Below are 5,498 nucleotides of genomic sequence, written 5' to 3'. Positions count from 1 at the left end.
AGTTCCCATGGACTTTCAGGACTTAGGAACCATCTGAGGACTGACTTGCATGTTGAAGCCTTTGGGAAATGTTATGGTCAGAACTGACCAACATTAGCTCATGTTTTAAATTCTGTTTGGCTCCCCCCACTTCCATTCTGAGTTCTAATGTCTTTTCATCCTGGCCAGAAGCTGCAGCTATTTTTCTCCATGCTTGACCTAGCCATTTATCCCACTTTCTTTTGGCAGAAGAATAGAAAACAACATTTGCAGCATCCCTAAATTAATTATACTTTTCTCAAGCTAAAGAACTGTGACAGAGCCACAAAACAGCAACTGAAAACTAATTCCTTAAAAGAATATGAAAAAAGGAAGTTGTATAAGATAGGGTAATTAATCTTGCAATAAAAATAATTGTTTACAGTTAAAATTAATGTAACATGCATTCCTCAGCAGATAATAAATTATGGACTTTCTCATTAGCATTTGAATTGATTTCCTCTAATTTCTGAGGAGCACATGAGCATGTGACTAGATTAAGTTTAATTGGACTACAGCTGGTGCTGATTGTATGCACATGGGGTGGGGGCTTTGCGGAGTGATTGGCTGTCTCTGCATTTTGTTTCCATTGTCTTTCTCTTTCTCCACTGCTTTTTCCCCACAGGTAGGAAGATTGAAAATGCTAGGGTCTTAAAATAGAATTAACTGAGGGAAGACTGTGGTTTTGGATAATATTAGGCAATGAGCTCCTACCAAGAACGATTATGCTATAACATACGATTATCATATCATATAATTGTTACTACCATCTTCTCATCATTATATAATTATTATTTTGTCAACAGCGAACTTACTGAGCATTTGCCACGCATTGGCACTTATTCTTCACCGAGCATTATCGGACGTGTCATTATTCTTCCAAAGAAATGATACAATTTAGGCCCAATGCTACGAGGGTGTGTCTGATGAGAGTTGAAAAATTAAGAACAAAAGAATAATTGTAGGTTTTTAGCCCTACAACAAGATGTTTTCTCTTCAAATAAGTTTCTCACTTAAATTAAGGAGAACTATTTTAGAGCAATTTGAAAACTAAGCTCCTTCAGAGGATTTCATGGGACCTCGGTGGTACAAAGCTTTGGGTCTTTCTCACTTGAGTGGGGACTTAAGTCCTTTTGCTTTCTTGATACACAGGAAAAGTTTGCAAGTAGAGTTTTTTCAGCAGAAGATGAAATAATTTTAGATGAATTTAATGGCTTCTGGGTTGGATGTTAGCGCCTGTGCTTAGCTCAGGGTTCTAGTTTCCCCACCCCTTATCCTACAGTCGTTTCCATGGCAGTTCCCAGGACTGTGCAGTCCTTGAGGATGGCACCCACACCAGGTGAGATAAATAAACATGCCAAACTCTAGGTATTATCTGTGATTCTAAATAAAATGTTCCAAATTCTAAATAAAGTCTCAGAAGTTTTTCTGCCCTCTCTTATTTGCCAAATATGTCTTTTTCCATACATAATATTGTATTCAGTGGGTTAATCATAAATTCAAATGTTGATGTAGGTAATTACATAGAGAAATAGAAGTTGATCCTGGTACCCAGTATCAGTGTGGACAAAAAAAAAGACTTTAGGAAGTGTGATATGTGAGGTTGTATTCATGCTACCTTTGAATATAAAAATTTTAATATAATATTAAAAAAGCTTTTTCATTTGAGTATAGTTGACCCTCAATGGTATATTAGTTTGAGCTGCAAGTCAACATCTCTATATATTATGCTATGCTCACCACAAGTGTAAGCTAGCATCTGTCACATACAATGCCATTTCAATATCGTCTGTATTCCCTATGCTGTATTTTTAATTCCCATGACTTATTCATTCCATAACTGTAAGCCTGTGTGTCCCTCTGCCCTTCGCCCATTTTGCCCACCCCCCACCCCCATCTTCTCTGGCAACCATCAGTTTGTTCTCTGTATGTATAGGTCTGATTCTGTTTTCTGTTGAATAGAAAATTTTTGATCATGATCAGAGACCTGGCAGAGTATTAAAGTATTAAATATGAGATATTTTAAACACACACACACACACACACACACACACACACACACACACATATTTTAGGTCTGGTTTTTCCTTCTTGCTTTATAATATTAACCATGGGAAAGAAAGAAAAATTAAACACTTGGCTGATGTGCTAATGTTTCAGTTGAGCAAATATGCCCAGGAAAAATGCCAAGGGACCAGCCTGCCTGGAGCCTACATTGATCCTTTGACCTTTTGCATTTTTTACTAAGTCCTATATGGCTCCCCTCTTTTTCACTCTCCTCTCGTGTGGAGCTATTAAAAATCTGTAATCCATATCCTTTGTTTCAGTTTTATCATAAACTGAAATACAGCCCCACTTAAATTTTCCCAATAAACAAAGTGCCACGTTGTTGAGGCCTTGCCTTTCACCTCATTACGGTGGGAGCAGAGTGTGATGTCACACTTGACCCAATACCAATCTGCCCATAAATGATACAGCCTGTTCCCCCTTTGCTTCCTGGCTCAAGCACCGGGAAGGAGCTTAGTATGAAATTCATGCCGTGATGACAGATTTAAAAGTTGCTACAAACTCTAACAGACAGCAACTGCAGTTTGTAGGCATACACAACATGTACCGCTCTCTTGTATTTGTAAGTGATGACATTCTTCGTTTAAAGAGTTACGTTTATATAGCTCATTACTGTTGCCTGTCTCTGAGATGGGGGTGGTAGGGAGAAGGGAAAAGGAGGCTAAATTGGATATGAAGACATTTACCAGAAGAATTTTCCAAATGTTAATGAGCAGCTTAAAGGGCTGCACACATGTGTTGCAATGTAATTGGGTTTGGTGCCTTCTGGGGACTTTGAAGCTTTTCCGCCCTTGCCCATTGTATTTTGAGAGGTGGAATGAGGCCCTCAGAATTCTAACACTTTGGCTCTGAAGATCCACATGGTGCTAAATTGTAAATCTGCAGACAGCCAACAAACAGAGGGCCAAGCTCCAGCGACTCTTGTTTGGTTTGGGCTTCTCAAGCAATTAAATGAATGGCAGTCTCTAAACGTCTCTGGGGAGGTGCAACGTGCTATGAGGAGAATTTACTGGAAAGGGGCAAGGAGGGGTTCCTTCCCTGTTGCTGGGGCTTTTCCTGGAAAAAAAAAGAGAATAAGCAATTACATCCAAATGTGTCCTGAGAATTTGCCAACCTGTTTCTATCCCTTACTTCCCAGTTACCTTCATTGTCTATTTCGGTTCTCTATTGGGAAAGCCTTGGGTTTTTTCCATGTGAAGCAATTATAACTCAGAACGAGCTTATATCATTGTTAAGTAAGTATATTTTGAACGATTCCTTTTGGCTGTTTTTCAGTCTCTTGGAAAGTGGTTATGTCCATTTATCAGAGGAGGAAGATGCTCCTAGAACTTGATCCAAATAGGCCGCTTGTTCCTATTGTGGATTATTTCCAGACTTCTGGCCCTGCAGGGAAAACCACACTGGGGATCGGCGAGGCACTGGGTGGGTAGTCAGATGCCAGGGCTCCCGGCCTCTCTGAAATTATGCACGGGGGCATTGAGAGCTTCATGTTGCATGTTGCCCAGTCTGGGTGAAGTTAATTATGATTACTGTTATAATTCAGGAGAGAGTTTTATTGAACAGTAGAAGTTCCTTGATTTAGGGGGCCATAAATTACTCCTGCAGAAGCCAGTGACTCCGTAAAGTGGTCTGAAGCTTCTTGAAGAAGGTTCAAATAAAGTTTCCTGAGGTTGAATTTGCTCAGGATTGAGAACAAGTTTGGCCATGACAGTAGCCTAGGAAAATGAGTCCTTCAGCATCAGTTATTTCTTTGAAGGCACAGGCTTGTGATTCTTATTCTGTGAGGGTGCCAGTCAGTGTCTTAGAGTGCCAGTGAAGCCTGATAGTACTGGTTTGATTCTTCATTAACCTTTCAACTTTCTGGCTAGGTTCCTATTTTTGTTTGTTTGTTTGTTTGTTTTAAGTTTACTTATTTATTTTTGAGAGAGAGAGCAAGTGGGGGAGGGGCAGCAAGAGAGGGAGAAAGAGAATCCCAAGTAGGCTCCACACTCAGCAAAGAGTCTGATGTGGGGCTCAAACTCATGAACCATGAGATCGTGGCCTGAGCAAAATCCAGAGTCGGATGCTTAACTGACTGAGCCACCCAGGTGCCCCTAGTTTCCTATTATGATGGCCTGTGGTCGTATTGCAGAAATATTCTTTCTAGTTTGAACTTTACATTTGTTTTATGGCCACTGAATGTGGAGACCAATGTGAAATTAAGTAGAAAGTATTTAAGTATGATTATTTTTCAGTCTCTGCATTTGGATTTAAACTGGGTAACAACAGAAATAAAAGAGGCAAGTCATTCCGAGGAGACCCCCCATCTGCAATATTATCCAAAGCTCAGAGGAACAATCTGAATGTTGGATGATTCTCCAAATTCCACAGAATCTTTGAACTAAACTACTAATGCCAACTATGAGGCATCAGGGGTCATTAACTACTCCTGTCTTCTTCCTCCACATAGGACGAAGTATATATTGGGCTCTGTCTCAAGTATCAGAAAGCCATAAAGAAGTTTTTCACATTCTTTGGTCCTAAGTAGGGAGTAAAGATAGACATAGAAAGATAACTAATAATTGGAGGAGGCTCAAAAGTACAGTGGTATAACCATGCTCTGGGAATTTGGGAAGAGAGCTCACTTCCAGCTGGGATAGTTGAAGAAACTCATCATCATCACAAAGCCTGTATTGAATTCTTTCACACACATGATCACATTTAATCCTTGAGACATTCCAGAAATGTAGGTATTATTATTTTCACTTACCTGATGAGGAAATTGAACTCCCAGAAATCGAGTGGCTTGTTTAAGATCCCATAGATAGAAAATGGAGTCAGAATGTGAACCCAGGTCAGACTGTATCAAATTGGGGAGCAGCAAACATTATAAGGGGATGGTGAAAGATGGAAGGGCAAAGACAAAACCAACTCCCAGGATTCAAAGTTAAATATGTAGTTCTAGTGGTCTGATTTGGAGGTTTGAGTGGTGGTATGGGAGTAATTGGGAGATAAGCTTTGGGGAGGATGGGGTCTTACTTTGAAGGGCTTGGAATGGCTGGTTCTAGTCAAGGAGACCTGCCAAAGACTATCAGGCTATGTCTGTTAATGTTCGCTGTAGAATCTCCCAGCATGCCTGATGAATAACAGACACTTGATAAGAAAGGAAGAGGAGAAGAAAGGAGAGAGAGAAAGAAGATTGAGGAAGGAATCACTAAACTTTATTCCCCTGAGGAACGGCTTGCTGAATGATGTTTTGAGACATCAAATCTTGATATAATGTGTAAGATGACACGTAATTGGTGGTGGAGGCTGGAGGCAGAGGCAAATGGTAGAAAGAGCATCAAATTTAAGCTATATGTTCAAATTTGGATTTAGAGAATTTTTTATTCATGACCTGGACATAATTGTTGTGCAATTTTTTTGCTATCTTC

This window comes from Leopardus geoffroyi, chromosome C1, assembly GCF_018350155.1.
Source record: "Leopardus geoffroyi isolate Oge1 chromosome C1, O.geoffroyi_Oge1_pat1.0, whole genome shotgun sequence".
In the NCBI taxonomy this organism is placed as follows: Eukaryota; Metazoa; Chordata; class Mammalia; order Carnivora; family Felidae; genus Leopardus; species Leopardus geoffroyi.
The sequence above is the reverse complement of the archived record's forward strand: the minus strand, read 5'-3'. Positions refer to the sequence as shown.